The sequence below is a fragment of the Pan paniscus genome, chromosome 19 (genome assembly GCF_029289425.2).
Source record: "Pan paniscus chromosome 19, NHGRI_mPanPan1-v2.0_pri, whole genome shotgun sequence".
In the NCBI taxonomy this organism is placed as follows: domain Eukaryota; kingdom Metazoa; phylum Chordata; class Mammalia; order Primates; family Hominidae; genus Pan; species Pan paniscus.
In genome coordinates this window covers 88,701,164-88,717,988 of record NC_073268.2, presented here as the reverse complement: position 1 = coordinate 88,717,988, position 16,825 = coordinate 88,701,164, and the positions used below count along the sequence as shown (strand labels likewise).

The 16,825-nt window shown below is 46.8% G+C and overlaps 1 protein-coding gene across 11 annotated transcripts in view; it reads left to right on the top strand.

Annotated features, from left to right (window-relative positions):
* The window catches only part of SLC39A11 (solute carrier family 39 member 11), a 465,897-nt gene that overhangs the window by 391,244 nt on the left and 57,828 nt on the right, over positions 1–16,825 (top strand). The gene's annotated exons all lie outside the window — the stretch shown is intronic.

Sequence of the window (16,825 nt, the reverse complement as noted above, 5' to 3'; positions counted from 1 at the left end):
TGGGTCTTGTTTCCTATCAAGTTTAACTTACTGCAGACCCCCTCATACCTCACTGTATGTGTTCGGGGGATGAATAGGCAGTATTGATGCTATATAAGACCATGGATTCTGGGGCTTGACTCCCTGGGTTCAAATCCTGGCTCTTTCATCAACTGGGTCTATGACCTTGATGCATTGCTTTTCTTATGTGCCTCTGTTTCCTAATATGCAAAATGAGAATAATAGTATCTACCTCAGTGGATTGTTCTGACCATGAACTGAATTTCTCTAGGAAAAGCTCCCTGAGTGGAGCCTGGTGGATGGTAGGTAGCACTGTCTATGGTGAAGCTACTGCTCTTGCTTCCTGGCACACCCATGACACATCCTACAGCTAGATGGCCAGCCCGTTTCTGTTTCTGCTCAGGTCCAGGACAAGCACTCCCCACTCCCTGTCTCCCCAGGAGAAGAACTGTCTCAGAAGTAGCTTCCACTGTCTGCAGGGAATTGACATCCAAGCCTCGGGGCCCAGGTCCAGGAGCAGGGTCTCTGAGTGTGCCTGGCTACTTGGGGCCCAGGTCCAGGAGCAGTGTCTGTGAGTGTGCCTGGCTACTCGGAGCCCAGGTCCAGGAGCAGGATCTCTGAGTGTGCCTGGCTACTTGGGGCCCAGGTCCAGGAGCAGGGTCTGTGAGTGTGCCTGGCTACTCGGAGCCCAGGTCCAGGAGCAGGGTCTCTGAGTGTGCCTGGCTGCTCTGCCCTCCCACTGCTTCTACTCCTGTTTCTAGAGCTCCGTGCTATATAAGGGGCCTTCACATCCTTTGCCCTCTTTCCCCCGAGGCCCTCCCAGGCTGACTTTGTCATCTTATCACAGCATGGACTGTGCATGCTCATGAGCCCTGGCCCTGGTACTGCCCAGCCCTTGTCCTCAGCCTTCGTTGTGTGGTGTTTTTCTCTCTCCTGTGTCCTCCCTGGGAGCAGAGCCTGGGTCACCTCTTTTATGCTCTGCACGGGACCCAGAACCAGGCAATGCGTGGTCAGCTCTGTGCTAGGGGTGTCGACGGCAAGGGTCGGCCCCTCCAGACCACACAAGCACACGAGCTGCTTCCCTTTTGCTCCCCAGTTTCCTGGACTCATTTGGGGGCCCCTTCCATCTAACCACACAAGTCACCTTCTCAGAGCAAAAAGGAAGATGACAGTGCTGCCCCTCCCCCATCCGCTGGGCAGCAGCATCTCCTCCATGAGCAGCACAAGGGGCTTTTATGCTGCGGCCCTTTCCTCCTCTGCCACTGCCCCCAGCCACCCCCACCCAAGTCCCTGGCGACAGGGATTGGACATCTTGGCACAGGAAGCTGTCTCTGCACAACGTATACTCTGTTAGCCTGGAGCAGACCTTGGGGGAGGGAGGGCCCCGCCAAGCTCTCTGAAAATGGCAGTGTGGTTTCCTTGCGGCTTTCCCAGGCACTGGAGATGACGCACACTTCTTTTCTCTTCTCCGTTCCCACTGCTGCCCTGTCCGTCCTCCCCAACAGCTTGTTACAAGCGACTTGGGGAAGAAAGCAATTCTGTCTTCCAGGGCAGCCTGCTGAGGAAGGTCAGGCCACTACAGAGGGAGCTGTGGGTGCGGTTTAGTTCTGGGGGGCAGGGTCTTCATTTTAAAACATTCTGCTTGGTACGCCAAGAAAGGCAGCTCAGGAGCACTGGTGCTTGTGTCGCACTCGTGGGGACATGTGGCACTTGGTGCTGCTTACATGCATTGCTCAGTCCTCGCTGCCATCCCAGTATGGACATGTGGCCATGGGGCCTCGGGAGGCAAGGGAAATGCTCAGAGGTCATTCTTCTGGTAAGAGGCAGATTCAGGATTGCTTTTTTTGAGACAGAGTCTCTGTTGTCCAGGCTGGAGTGCAGTGGCATGATCTTGGCCCACTGCAACCTCCACCTCCCAGGTTCAAGTGATTCTCATGCCTCGGCCTCCCAAATAGCTGGGACTACAGGCGTGTGCCATCACACCTGGCTAATTTTTTTTTTTTTTTGTATTTTTAGTAGATTCGGGGTTTTGCCATGTTGCCAAGGCTGGTCTTCAACTCTTAAGCTCAGGTGATCTGCCTGCCTCAGCCTCCCAAAGTGCTAGGATTGCAGGCGTGAGCCACTGAACCTGGTAGATTCAGGATTTGACTTACTTCTGTCTAGCCAGGCATGGTGGCTCATGCCTGTAATCTCAGCTACTTGGGAGGCTGAGGCAGGAGGATCACTTGAGGCCAGGAGTTCAAGACTTACTTCCATCTGATTCAGAAGCCCGCGAATAAACTTCCTCTGCCAGCCTCTAGCAATCATGGAACAATCAAGAAAGCTGGAAATTATCATTCCCATTTTACAGAAGCAGGCTGTGTCCAAGAGCACACAGCAAGTGAGGGGCAGCTGCCATTCTACTTTCTGTCCCTATGAATTTGACTCCTCTAGGATTTGAACCCAGGTGCCCAGCTCCAGAGCCTGTGCTCTTAATTATCACTCTGCTGTTAAGTGACGTGCCTGGCTGTGACCCCAAGGTCTTCAAAACTCTCCCCCAAAGTCGTGTGGGAAATGGGGTCAACTCAGTTGTGAAAATGTCTAATCTCCCATTATGAATCCTTTGAACATTGACTATAGTAATTCCAATTTGTCAGACACTTTTTTTCCCCTGAGATGGAGTCTTGCTCTGTTGCCCAGGCTGGAGTGCAGTGGCCTGATCTCAGCTCACTGCAACCTCCACCTCCCAGGTTCAAGCGATTCTCCTGCCTCAGCCTCACGAGTAGCTGGGATTACAGGCGCCTGCCACTATGCCCAGTTAATTTTTTTTTCTATTTTTAGTAGAGGCGGGGTTTCACCAGGTCTCAAACTCCTGACCTCAAAAGATCCGTCCGCCTCAGCCTCCCCAAATGCTGAGATTACAGGCATGAGCTGCTGCCCTCAGCCCAGATGCTTCTTTAAAATCACACCTCATTTGGCTCATTAGGAAATGCAAGCCTAGGTAAAGAATCCACAGTGAGGGACAGATAGAGATTTTGTATTCGGTGTTAACTGGAAGCAAATATTTCTGTTAAAGATGGTTTTGAGTGTTGCTCCAGATGAGTGTTACTTTGGTAAGAACCATAACCCTTGCCAGTGCCGCCCAGCAGTGAGATACCGGGGGCAGGAAGGGGGAAAGAAGGGAAAACTCCAGACAGGTGGTACTGAGGTGATCTGGTGGCGTTGCGGTCATGACTCACTTCTCCAGCCTCACCTCCTAGACAGCCGATGTGCAGGGTCACTCCGAGGGAGAGCTACAGAGCAAGAGTGACCTGTCCTGTAAGTTCCAGAATAAGGAGCGATGCTGAAGTCATGCACCCCAGAAAGGTATGGAAGTCCTAATCCCCAGGACCTGTGACTGTAACCTTATTTGGTGGTAGGATCTTTGCAGATGTAATTAGTTAAGATCAGCTCGTACTGGATTAGGGTGGGCCTAAGTCCAACATGACTGGGTACCCTTATAAAACAAGGAGGGATGACACATGCGGAGAGGACAGTGCCCCGTGGCCACACAGGGACACGTGGAGGGAAGACGGCCTTGTGGTAGTGGAGGCAGAGACTAGAGTCATGTGTCTAGAAGCTGGGGAATGCCACCAAGTGCCAGGGCCACCAGAAGCTGGAAGAGCCGAGGGAGGATCCTCCCCTAGAGCCTTCAGGGGGAGCATAGCCCTGTGGACAACTTGATCTTGGACTTCTGGCCTCCAGGGCTGTGAGAATAAATCCCTGTGGTACTTCATCACGGCAGCTGTTAAGAAACCAGGGCATCGGGTCTCCCTACCTCCATCGGCGTCTTCTCTGTCCCTGACGTCCTCTCTTAGCTTTCTCCACTTCCTCTCACAGTTGGACACAAAGCCCCGAGGCCACTTTTTTTTCCTCTTTTTAAATTTTTAAAAATTTTTATTTTTTATATATATGTATATACGTATATATACACATATAAGTATATACATATATACATATATATGTGTATATATGTATATACTTATATGTGTATATATACGTATATACATATATACACATATACGTATGTATACGTATATGTATATATGTATATATGTGTATATATACATACATATATGTGTATATATGTATATATGTGTATATATATTTTATATGTATATATATGTGTGTGTGTATATATATATAGATTTTTTTTTTTTTTTGAGACAGGGTCTCTCTGTGTTTCCCAGGGTGGAGTGCAGTGGCACCATCTTGGCTCACTGTAACCTCCACCCCCTGAGTTCAAGCAATTCTCATGCCTCAGCCTCCTGAGTAGCTGGGATTACAGGCACCTGCCACCACACCCAGCTAATTTTTGTATTTTTTGTAGAGATGGGGTTTTACCATGTTGGCCAGGTTGGTCTCAAACTCCTGTCCTCAAGTGATCCACCCACCTCGATTTCCCAAAGTACTGGGATTACAGGCGTGAGCCACCACACCGGGCTCTGAGGCCACTTTTTCATCCATATTCTTCTCTGTGCCTCTGCATGTGTGTTCCCCATCCCTTTGGTAACTTCTATTTTTTATTTCAGGAGTGGGTTAAAGTTTCCGATTTTTTTTTTTTTTCCTTATACTCTCTCAGTTCAGTCTGGACCAACTTGGAGAAGAGCGGCGGCTTTCCCTCCCTTTTTCTGTGGCCGCCTTCAGACGCTGGCCCATGGGAGAGTCAGGGCTGTCCCCCGTATTGGAGCTATTAAACTGTCGTAAGAAAGGGGCCTTTGTCACGGGAAACACGGCACTCAGCTCAGTCATAGAGACAGATTGTGCCAGAAAACAAACAACAAAAAAAAAAAGGTTCAACCACAGCATTCTTTGGGACTTCAGTCATCCGCCTCCCGCTTGTTCTTAAAAGACGAATTTCCTTTCTTCCGTGTAATTCCATCAGATAGGTCGTCAGGTTTTCATTCTGTCCAGAATGGAGTGCTGGGGGCCCTACCCTGCCATCTGCCAGGGGCCTCTGCCCAACACCCCGCTTGTATGACCTCATGCCTGCAGGTTGGGAATGCGGGGGGGCTCCCTTGGGCCTTTTTGGGGTGGGTCAGGGAGGGTGCGAGGAGAACGAGGGCGGGAGTTAGGTATTTTTTCACACTTACCATGACCTGTCTGTGCACTTAAAAAATGATCAAGATGGTACATTTTGGCCGGGCACGGTGGCTCACGTCTGTAATCCCAACACTTTGGGAGGCTGAAGCGGGCGGATCACTTGAAGTCAAGAGTTCGAGTCCAGCCTGGCCAACATGGTGAAACCACGTCTCTACTAAAAATACAAAAATTACAGGTGGCACATGCCTGTAATCCCAGCTACTCAGGAGGCTGAGGCACGAGAATCGCTTGAACCCGGGTGGCGGAGGCTGCAGGGAGACAAGATCACAGCACTGTACTCCAGCCTGGGTGACAGAGCGAGACTCCGCCAAAAATAAAAAATAAAAAAAGATGGTACATGGTATGTTATGAATACATTAATCATTAGGCACTAACTCCCCATTCCCTATCTCCCCCCAGCCCCTGGCAACCGCCATTGTCTTTCTGTCTCTATGAACGTGACTCCTCTAGGGACCTCATAGAAGTGGCATCACACAGTATTTGTCCCTTTGTGTCCGGCCTATTTCACTTAGCATAATGTCCTCAGGGGTCATCATGTTGTAACGTGTCATAATTTCCTTCCTTTGAAGGCTGAACAATATTAGGTTGCACGGATGCATCATTTAGTTTGTTCATTCATCTGTCCATGAACACTTGGGCAGTTTCACCGTTTAGCTCTTGTGAATAGTGCTGCTTGTGAACATGAATGTAAGAATATCTCTTCAAGACCCCACTTGAAGTTCTTTGGGGTATATGGCCAGAAGAGGCATTGCTAAATCATTCAGTAATTTGATTTTTAATTTTTTGAAGAACTTAGTCATGGTGCGTCTTATCTGCCTTGTAACGTTGTGCCCTTGGACAGAGGGGTACTTCCTGGAGGAGAGAGCCTCTCGCGGGCTCCTGGGGCCCCTTTCATGGCTGGGTGCATGAGATGTATGCAGCCAACCCTTACCTCCTCCTGAGTGCAGACCCTGGGATGCTGCACTGGTCGCACACCCGTGGAGTTGGCCCTGAGTGAGAATAGACATCACGAGAGGAAAAATTGTGAGCATGAAAGGGCTACATGGATGCAAGATGCGAGGTGAAGTGGTTTTGAATATGTACATGTAAAGATCCTTGATTCCATGATTTTCCACCAACTGCTGTTTAAACAAATGAACCTCTCACTATTAGCTTCACAAGTACGGCCACGTTCCTTCTTCAGCCAGGCAGGTGAAACACTGCATGAACCCAGATCTGAAACAGGGCAGTCCGCAGGAGGTGAACAGCTGCAGACCATGTCATCCGCCTTCCTGACAGGTTTGGGGACAGCCCCATAATCACAAAAAGGTGGTGTTCTCTGGTCTTTACCAAGGAGGCTCAACACAGACACGGTGTGCAAACTCAAGCTCTTTCTCCTTGTTAAGGATCAGGTTCCTCATCTGTAAATGGGATTTCCTGAAGGGGTAAATGAAAGTGGAAGGAAAGCCCTTGGGTGGTACTGGTTGCATAGCAGGCACTCAGCAGGAGGTGGATGTTGACACTGTCAGCAGCAGGGTTATGAACTTGGCTGCTGCGCTTCTTACCTGCTTCCTTCCTTTTTTGGCGACCCATTATTGAACAGTATTAGCCTGGTGCAAAAGTAATTGCAGTTTTTGCCATTTCATTGGCAAAAACCGCAATTATTATTATTTTTATTATTTTTTTTTTTTTTTGAGAGAGAGAAAGAGTCTTACTCTGTTACCTAGGCTGGAGTGCAGTGGCGTGATCTCAGCTCACTGCAACCTCCGCCTCCCAGGTTCAAGCGATCCTCCCGCCTCAGCCTCACAAGTAGCTGGGAGTACAGGTGCGCACCGCTACACCCAGCTAAGTTTTGTATTTTTAGTAGAGACGGGGTTTCACCATGTTGGCCAGGCTGGTCTCGAACTCCTGACTTCAGGTCATCCACCCGCCTCGGCCTCCCAAAGTGCTGGGATTACAGGCTTTAGCCACCGCGTCTGGCCTGAGCCACTGCACCCAGCCAAAACCCACAATTTTGCGGCAAACCTAATATCTATGCACGGCCTTTGTGGTGGACTGTAGATCTAAATTTGATGTCCCTGACATTATTATTTACCAGCTGGGTGAGCTTTGAAATGTCATTTCACTTCTCTGGGCCTCAGTTTGCTTTTTTAAAATCTGTATAATGGGCCTATGAATGGCTCCAGGGTCAAAGTGTTGGGGGATTCAGCGAGAGGGCACTTGAAAAGCATCTAGCACAGCCCTGGAATGAGAGAAGTTATAGCTGTTATTATCACCCTCAGATGATGGATGGCAGGGAGGTGATGGAAGAACATTGCAGGGGAAGGATTTGGTTTTACCATTTTGTAAGTATAATAAAATCAGCTGGACTTGGGGTCCAATTAGATATAGGGGTTGAGAATGGCTAGAAACCCCTCCCAGTTTTTTTTATGTGTACAGCTAGTTGGCTATTAATACCTTTCAGAGAGATTGGGATCCAGAGGAGGAGGAGGAAGAAGAAGAGTTTGATGACTGGGTTAAGGGCAATGTATGAGAACCCTTCGGGTTTCACTCTGTTGACCTGGCAGTCACTAATCTGTATTAAGGGTAATGTGGTTTGTCTAGGACAGTGGTGTGGGGCTGCTGCCTCCCCCTGGAAACTCTCCCATCTACGTCCTGGCTGGGAGTGCAGGAGGAGCTCCTGCTTTGTAAGATGCGGGCCCACTATCAAGGTGACCAAGGGCCTTTGTGGATGGAGAAACAGGGAGATGCTGCTGCTCACCCGTGCTTGGCTCCCACCTCGTTACCCAGTTTCTGACCCAGTCTTTAGGACTGTGGCTCCTAATCTTTCAGCCGAGATTCTTACCCTGTTACAAACCTGGTCTGTGGATCCAGAAGTCTCCGCCACGAACTCCACGGGCTAAGTCTTATCACCCCGGGCTTCAATGCCGTGTCTTGCCTGCTCGAACCTGCTTCTTCCTGTTTACCTTCCCCTGTACCTGGACTCTTAGGACTGTCTTGTCTGCTTGAATCTTGAGCTGCTAATCCATCCTTCCTTATTGGCACTGACTTTTCCATTGCCCCCTCATCTGCAGGGTCTTGAACTTGGTTTCCTGCCCTGGACTTAACCTGCCTTCCTGACACCGACTGACTTCACCTCTCCCCATGCCCTCATGTCATGTCTTATCTGTTCCTATTGTGGATCCAGGATTCCTTGGCCTGTCCCTTGGCCTGCTGCTGATCATATCTCCACTCTGACCCACAATATAGATTTTCAAGGTAAAAATTTTTTTTAAAAATGTTTCACTCTGTTGTCTAGTAAAATACATGAATGTGTATCCTTTGACTAAGGGTCTTTGTGGGTGAAGAAACAAGGAAGCACCGCAGCTTTCTAGGGGAGGGTTACCTTCAAGCTTCATGGAAAGTTCCTCATGTCGCCTGGCAAAGCATTGGACACCTTTCAAAGCACACTGAAAATTCAAACATCAAAACTCACAAACACTGCTTTCTGGTAAGGCCATCCAAAATTTTAGGTGGATCCAAGACTTCCTGCAAGTGTTCTCTCCATATTGCCTTTTAGATCACCTTCTATTAAAAAACAAAAACTCTATTAACTGAAACTCAGTAGAAGCTTTCAAAAAAAGTAAAGGGAGGGTTGACCTTTGTTGTTATTTTTCTTTGGTCTTTCAAGATGGAGTGAGAACTGGCCTCTAGCGTTTGGTAAATACCTTACGCTGCCCAGCAAGGTTGACTGTGTTATCCCCCGGCAGGCCAGCTCAAATAGGCAGGCAGGCCCTGCCACAGGCAGATGAAAACAGGGAGAAGAAGTCCACATATGTCACATGTCTTTGGAGCCTGTCCCCTGTCTGTCTTCCTTCTTGAAGACCCAGTCCTTTCTCTATAGGTCTCTGGCTCAGCCCATCTGCTCCCTCTCAGCTTAATGACAACAACTTTGAGTCTTCTGAAACAAATGTGCTTGCATGGGGAGGCAACAGTCTTTGTCCCACCTCTGCCAGCAGACCTCGTAGGACAAGGCATCAGTCTAATCCCTTACTAAGCCCTGTGCTTTGCAGCCTTCATTTTAACTGCTTCTGTTCAAGGTACAGAAGCATTTTCTCAAATTAAGGGCCTTTCCATCAATTTAGAAAGCAGGAGACAGAGAAAGGTTCTTTTCTTGCACAAGTCTGTTCCTTTCCATTTCTGGCTGTTCATGTCTTTCGTTAGAATTTTCTTAAAGTGAGCACATGCCACACTTCTGAATTTTTCCTACAGAAAAATTCCCCCCAGAGCTATGACCATCAGGGGGCAGCCAGGGGAGATGTCACTCACGGTGTTGCTCAACCTGATGGGAATCTCCAGCTTTGCAGCCTAAATGTTCCTGTGTCCCCACCGCCTGCACTCAAGGGCTTCCAGGAAGCTGTTGCCCCATGGTTAGGTCTTGTTACTTGCAGTACTTCACTTACAGTGCCAGTTCTGTAGTATTTAGAATATGGGTTTGCTCTTTGTAACAAAATCCAAATTTATAATGGTATAAATAAGAAGTTGATTTCTCTGTCACCTAGAGTTAAGTAGCATGACACCACGGTCATCTGTGACTTAGATTGTGTCTAGATTTCTACTTTACCATCTCTAGCCCCTTGGTCCACAGTGGTACTCGGCCATCATTTCCACATCCCAAATAGTGGGATGGAGGCAGAGGGAGTAAAGAAGAAATACACTTCCCCCCTTTAAGGACCTGTCCGGAAGTTGCACCCATCTTTTCCCCTCCACATTTTTTTGGCCAGAAGCTTAGTTACATGGTCTCACCTAGCTGCAAGGGAGGCTGTCTTTATTCCATGCAACCATGTGTCCAGCCAAGGATCAGGGATTCTTTTCCTATTGAGGAATGGATAAGGGAATAATGAGCAGAGCCTGCCTTAGGCAACCACGCTGAGTCCTGAGGATTGCATAAGAATTAGGCAGGCAGGTGGGGAAGGAGGAAAGGGAGAGGCTGCAAAGGTAGGCAGGACCCACATCATCAGAGGCCTTGCATGCTGTATGAAGGTTGTGCAATTCTGTCGCAAGAGCAAAGCAGAGACACTAAAGGGCTTTAAAAGGGGGAGAGAGGATGTGATTGGAATTGTATTCTAGAAGCTTCACTTTGGGCCATTTGGTTTAAAATAGCATCTTGCCAGAAGCCCTGTGCGAAGACATTAAAATGATGAAAACTTGCTCAACAATGCTAAAAATAAAGACAGCAACATCTGGGCAGAATTTCCCCTAATTTTAAAGCCAGTAGTGGAGTTGGAGGAAGAAAAATCAAATTCTCATTCAACTAAAATAATCTAGGAAGACATTACGTGGCTTCTTGGAAATAAAATCAACAATTTATAAGATTTATAAGGTGGAGATTGTCTTAGTTCATTCATGCTGCTACAACAATATAGACAGGGTAATTTATGAATAGTTGAAATTTATTTCTCACAGTTCTAGAGGCTGTAAAGTCCAAGATCAAGGCACCAGAAGATTCTGTGTCTGGTGAAGGCTTGCTCTCTGCTCCACAAATGGCACCTTGTTGTGTCCTCATATGGCAAGAGGGCAAAAAAGACTTGGGTGTTCCCTTCAACCTCTTTTATAAGAGCACTAATCCCATGCTTGAGGGTGGAGCCCTCATGACTTAATCACTTCCCCAAAAGCCCCACCTCTTAATACTACTGCACTGGGTCTTTGGTTTCAACATATGAATTTTGGAGGGACATACACATTCAAGCCAAAGCAGAGATGAAAGAATAACAGGATGTGATTCAAAGAAAACAAATCAAGGTGAAAACAAAGGTGGGTGGATTTAAAAAATGAGAACCACAGGGGAACTGAAATCATGGTGCCAGAGTAGAAAGTCACTGGCAGGAGATAAGAACAGCACTGGCATTGTAGAAAAGCATGCTGGCTGTATGAAAGAAAAATGATATATTCTCCCTGTAAGCAAAGGACGAAGAGGGAAATTAAGAGAGACAGGGGAAGCAATAGGTGTGGTTGGCAGAACAGATGACCCAGAGACTTCTGCATGTTCCTCAAAGAGCAACCAGATCAATTTGAACAGGAGCAACAATCAAAATTATAATTGAAAATAAAACCTCTGGAACCTGAGGGGAAAATAATCTGAGGATGCAGCTCAAAAGAACTCAACCACATTTTAGTTGAATTTAATGAAAAGAAAATTGCAATGTGACATATCCTGGGAAAACTTTTGAGTTGCAGATACATAAAATATCACAAAACCATCCAGATAGGAAAAGCAGGTTACTTATAAAAGAGTTAAGTTCAGGTTGATCAGCAATTAGAAGTGAAAAGGGACATTCATTGAAAGGATACAGGAAATAGGGGCAAGAAAATCTTCAGCTTCATGAACTGAAATTGAACCTGGAAAGTTCTCTCTCTCTCCCTGCCTCTCTCATACACTTACGTGCACACACACAAACTTCCTTCATCATTTCTTTGCCCAACAGCCATTGTCCATTGAATACCTTTTTCTTTATCAAGTTTTAATTAAGTGAGAAGGAAGATATTTGGCTCAGCTCATCTCTGTTCAAGGAGAAACCCTCAAGCAATAGGCAAAAGAGCAGCCTATACATCGGATCTCTTGAGGCAGGTGTCCACACCTGGGCCAGTTGGTGAGCACACCTATCAAGAAAGAGCTCAAGCCAGGCATGGGGACATGCACTTGTATTCCCAGCACTATGGGAGGCTGAGGTGGGAGGATCACTGGAGCCTGAGCAACATAATGAGACCCCGTCTCCACAATAAAAAAGCACTCAGCTATTTCCTCATCAGGCAGTGAGTTTAAAAAGAAAAAGGCTTGGCCGGGCGCGGTGGCTCACGCCTGTAATCCCAGCACTTTGGGAGGCCGAGGTAGATGGATCACGAGGTCAGGAGATTGAGACCATCCTGGCTAAGATGGTGAAACCCTGTCTCTACTAAAAAATACAACAAAAATTAGCTGGGTGTGGTGGCAGGCGCCTGTAGTCCCAGCTGCTCAGGAGGCTGAGGCAGGAGAAAGGCATGAACCTGGGAGGCAGAGCTTGTAGTGAGCCGAGATCGCGTCACTGCACTCCAGCCTGGGCAACAGCGCGAGACTCCATCTCAAAAAAAAAAAAAAAAAAAGAAAAGAAAAAAGGCTTTGCCTAGGTTTCTCAGAAAACAGAGCCAAAGGCAAAGTTCATGCATTATGATTTGTGAGCAGTGTGCTGCCGCAGAAGCAAAAGTGAAAAGGAAGTGAACAACACAGGAAGGCAAGAAAGCAAATCCAAGGCTTATCATTGAGCTAGCTACAGCTTCTCAAAACAAGTCAATCTTGATGCTCAGTCATGGGTTGGGAAGAATATCTTCAAGGAGACTGAATGGAACTGCTGAGTGAACTCTCCTTGGAAAGGGCAGAGAGATTGTAGAAGAATGGAGAAGCAATGCTGTGGCCATGGGTCTTCCTGAACTTGGGGGTCCCTGAGACCATCCCCGATATTAGGAGATGAGGTAACAGGCTGTAGGCAAGAATGACATGGTGTACCAGTCAAGGTTCTCTGGAGAGACAGAACCAATAGGATGTGTATATATAGAAAGAGATTTGTTATGAAGAATTTGCTCATGTGATTATGGGAGCCAGCAAGTCCAAATTCACACAGTGGGCTGGCAGATTCAAGACCCAGGAGAGTTGATGGTGTGGTTCTAGTTCAAAGGCAGTCTGCTGGAGAATATTTTTCCTTTTCCTACTTGGTGGTGGATCAGTCTTTTTGTTCGATTCAAGCCTTCAACTTACTTGGATGAGGCCCACTTAGATTCAGGAGGGCAGTCTGGCCTACTGTACCAATTAAAATGCTTATCTCATCCAAAAGCCCTCACAAAAACACCCAGAATGTGTGACCAAATATCTGGGCACCTCCTGGCCCAGTCAAGTTGACACATAAAATTAACCATCACACATGAGAATTGCTGGGGCTGCTCAAGCAGGATACAGGGCAAGTGGCCAATGTCCAGAGTCCAGGAGAACCTCGGAACTGGAGTGGAGCAGTCTGGTTCTGTACACTGGACTTGGTAAGCAGATTGACTACCATGTCTGGTACAAAATTATTATAGTGTAGTTATTGTTCTGCGGAAATTAGAATTGATTATGTGTTTATCTTTAAATTCTATTGACTTGCCTCTTACTGATAAAACCCTTATCATTTAAACTGGTTGTCCTTTGAGGATATTTTTGTCATGCTTGAGAAGAATGGATAAAAAGAGGCTTCAAGGCTGAACTTTGGCTTTTGCTTGGCAATTATTATTCCATGCCGTACTCTTTGCCTTCCTAACCGTTTTCTCTTTGGTGGAAACAAGATGAACCCTGACTTAATATAACAGAACAAGGATGTGTACCCATGTGGATGTGGGGGTGCCAAAGGGAATGATCGGGACTTTGTGCAACTCATAAATGTGGAGATGATGATGTGTTCATAGTTGCTTGATGACACAGGAGTTCTTCAATATTTCTCCTCCTTAAGTGGTCTTTATTTGCTTTCCTGTCTGCCCTGCAGTACCACCAGTGTCTCCCTGCCTATACATGTATACATATTCTCACTTGGGACAGGTCCACATTGTTTCAGTTGTAATCAATATAGCAAAACTTGTTTTCTTTGTTGTTTTTGAGACATCTGTCATTCGGGGTCTCTTTCTGTCTTGCTCTGTCATCCAGGGTAGAGTACAGTGGCATGCTCATAGCTCACTGCAACCTCCAACTCCTGGGCTCATATGATCCTCTCACTTCAGCCTCCAAAGTAGCTGGGATTACAGGTGTGGACCCCTACACCCAGCTACTTAAAGAAAAATTTTTTGTAGCAATGGGGGTCTTCCTATGTTGCCCAGGCTGGTCTCTAACTCCAGGGCTCAAGCAGTCCTCCTGCTTCAGCCTCCCAAAATGCTGGGATTACACACATGAGCGATGATGCCTGGCCTAGCAAAATTGCTAATGAGATAGTTTACATTCTCTTTTTCATACTAACTCTCATAAATCCACTGTATATTTACATTTACAGCACATCTCAATTTGGATTCACCATATTTCAGGTGCTCAACGGCCACACATAACCCATGGCTACCATATTGGATAGAGCCCGGCCCTAGAGCAGTGGTTCTAAACCTTGACTACACGTTGGAATCAAGTGGAGAACTTTCAAATACTGATGCCTGGGCCCTGTTACTCAGTGATTCTGTTTGAATTGTGTTGGGCTGGGGCCCAGGCTCTTCAGGTAGCTGTTGGGCAGACAGGATGAGAACCACTCTTCCATAGGGAGCACTCCCTGGGAAGGCAGATCCTTTTCCCTACTCTGGCCAGACCTCTCCCCCTTCTTCCCCATGAGACTTACATTGTAAACAGAAATTAAGCAAGCTCTAACTTGGGTCATGAGGGGAAGAAAAACAGAAACAGGGTGGTATTAAATTCTTTCTGACAGGCAAGAGTGAACAAGCTGAATTCACTTGTCTCCTTGGGTCTGTTTACCAACAGGCTCAGTAATTATTTGTTTTGCCACTGCCCTTTAAGCTTGCAATGTGTTTCCCATTCTTTCTTTGCCAGAGTGTTCTTTGAGAATTGAGAATTCTTTAGGAACACTACAGAGTTGGCAAGACACGCCCCTGTGCTCCACTGGGAGTTTCCAAAGGGAAGGAAGGCATTCCATCAGGAATCCTGATTCCTGGAGAGAACTAAAGAAGTATATGAGACAGAAAATCAAGGATACTGTGACTTGTGTACAACCAATTTTTCTTTGCTTTAGACAAGCAAACTCCCCTTCTTCTCAAATAGAAACCAGTCCAGACAAACCGCAGAGACTCAAGTTTCTAAATGCATCTAGAAGAGATTGTTTCAGGGAAGTGCACAAATGAGACATGAATAATTCAATCAGCAGGAAAACAAACACGACGACACCCCACATCTGAAACCCAAGGTGTCGGCAGGCAGCTGTTTGCCAGTTCCAGCAGGTCCCAAACACCTGAGGCTCCATCTGGCCAGTTGGTCCCTCACACTTAAACTTCCCAAGATGGCAGAGAGCTGGCAGCCACGTGTCCTGGGGACCAGAAAATAGCTGAAAGTTTTCTGGGGGCCTTGGAATAAAAAATGTACAGAGAATAGAATCATTGGGAGGAAGAAATGTGCTTCCTTGATCTTTACTCTCTGGATCCAGGATTAATTAAGTAAGTAACTGGTCCAGGCAAAAGATTTTTGCTGTAGTGAATGTCGCACATTCACTACAAAGAGATGGAATTGTACCCGTTGTCGATGGTAGGCTCACAGTCTGATCCCTAGAGCTCAGAATGGAGCCCCAGCTGAACCACATGGACTGAGAGGTGAAGAGGGTTCCCCCAGGGAACTGCTGGGTCACATTAACGTAAGAGCAGGGACCTTCATACTCTTGGTCCTTCGTGGTTGATTCCAAAATCCAACCTCTGTCATCTAGTTAGATAGCCCTCTGTCTGCTAGGGTGCCACACCTTTGATGTTGACCTTCAGATGGAAGAGATGGGCCAACCCATTCACCCTTAATCCAGCCTATCACCCAGATCCCATCGTTACAAGTGGCCAGCTGATGTCAAGGGTACATTGTGGCTGTGGATGAGAGAATTGATGCAGCTGGGTAAATAACTTACACAGGAACCAATTCTATGAATTTACTGATAATAGTTGCAATCAGCTGTACTTATTAATATGGAACATATAAATTCAACCACATTCCTCATGTTCTACAAAAGTTTACATTCTCCTTTAAGATAAAGGTTGGGGGAGAGGGAGCAGGACCTTGATAACCGCCTTTTTCCCACTGTCTTCACTATAAAAGTATCATTATAGTGTACTTTTGTGTCTCCTTTAATGACATGTTTCTAGTTTTCATTTATATCATTTGCAAGACACAGAAACACAATTCATATTGTCCTAAACTAAAAAGAGAATTTACTGGTTCATGGACCTGAAGAGTCTGGGATGCTGGTTTTAGGCACAGTTTGGTCCAGAGGCTCAAATTATATCATCAAGTCTCTGCTTATTTTTTCTCTCCCTCAGCTCTGCTCTCTTCAGCATAGGCATGATTGCCCATTTCTAATGGTGTTAAGATGGCTTCCTGCTAATGACTCCAGCCCTATATCCTCCCAGGTTCAAGTCCAAACAAAATAGACCATCTCCTCTCAATAGCTCCCTTGGAATCCTAATAGACCAACTTGGGCCACTTACTCCCTCTTGGACCAATCACTGTGGCTAGAGAGATGGAGATGCACCCATTGTTCAGGGTAGGGTCACAGTCTATCCTTAGAGCTTGGACTGGAGCCCCAGCTAAACCACATGGACTGAGAGGGGAAGAGGACCCCCCAGGGAACTGCCAGGTCATGCTAAGGTATGAGAGGGGACCCTCATACCCCTGGTCCTTCATGGTTGATTCCGTTGGTTTGTGGATAAAATGCACACAGATGGCGCTTTGGCTTTTTTGAGGGACAGCATCACTTTATGCATAGAGTCTACCATAAAATTCAGGGCCTCGCAGGACCCACTGAAAAGCGTATCAAATAAAAGGGATTTGTCAACATACATCCTCATCTTTACTGTTATTCCTTAGGACCAGTGAATCTAGCTGCATCTTTGACTTCTTTAATCTAAATGATGGGGAAACTGGGGAGCTGTTCTCCAGAAAGGGAGCCTAGCACCACGTTAGAGCAAGGACCCTGAAGTCAGACTTCCTAGGTCCAAATCGAGG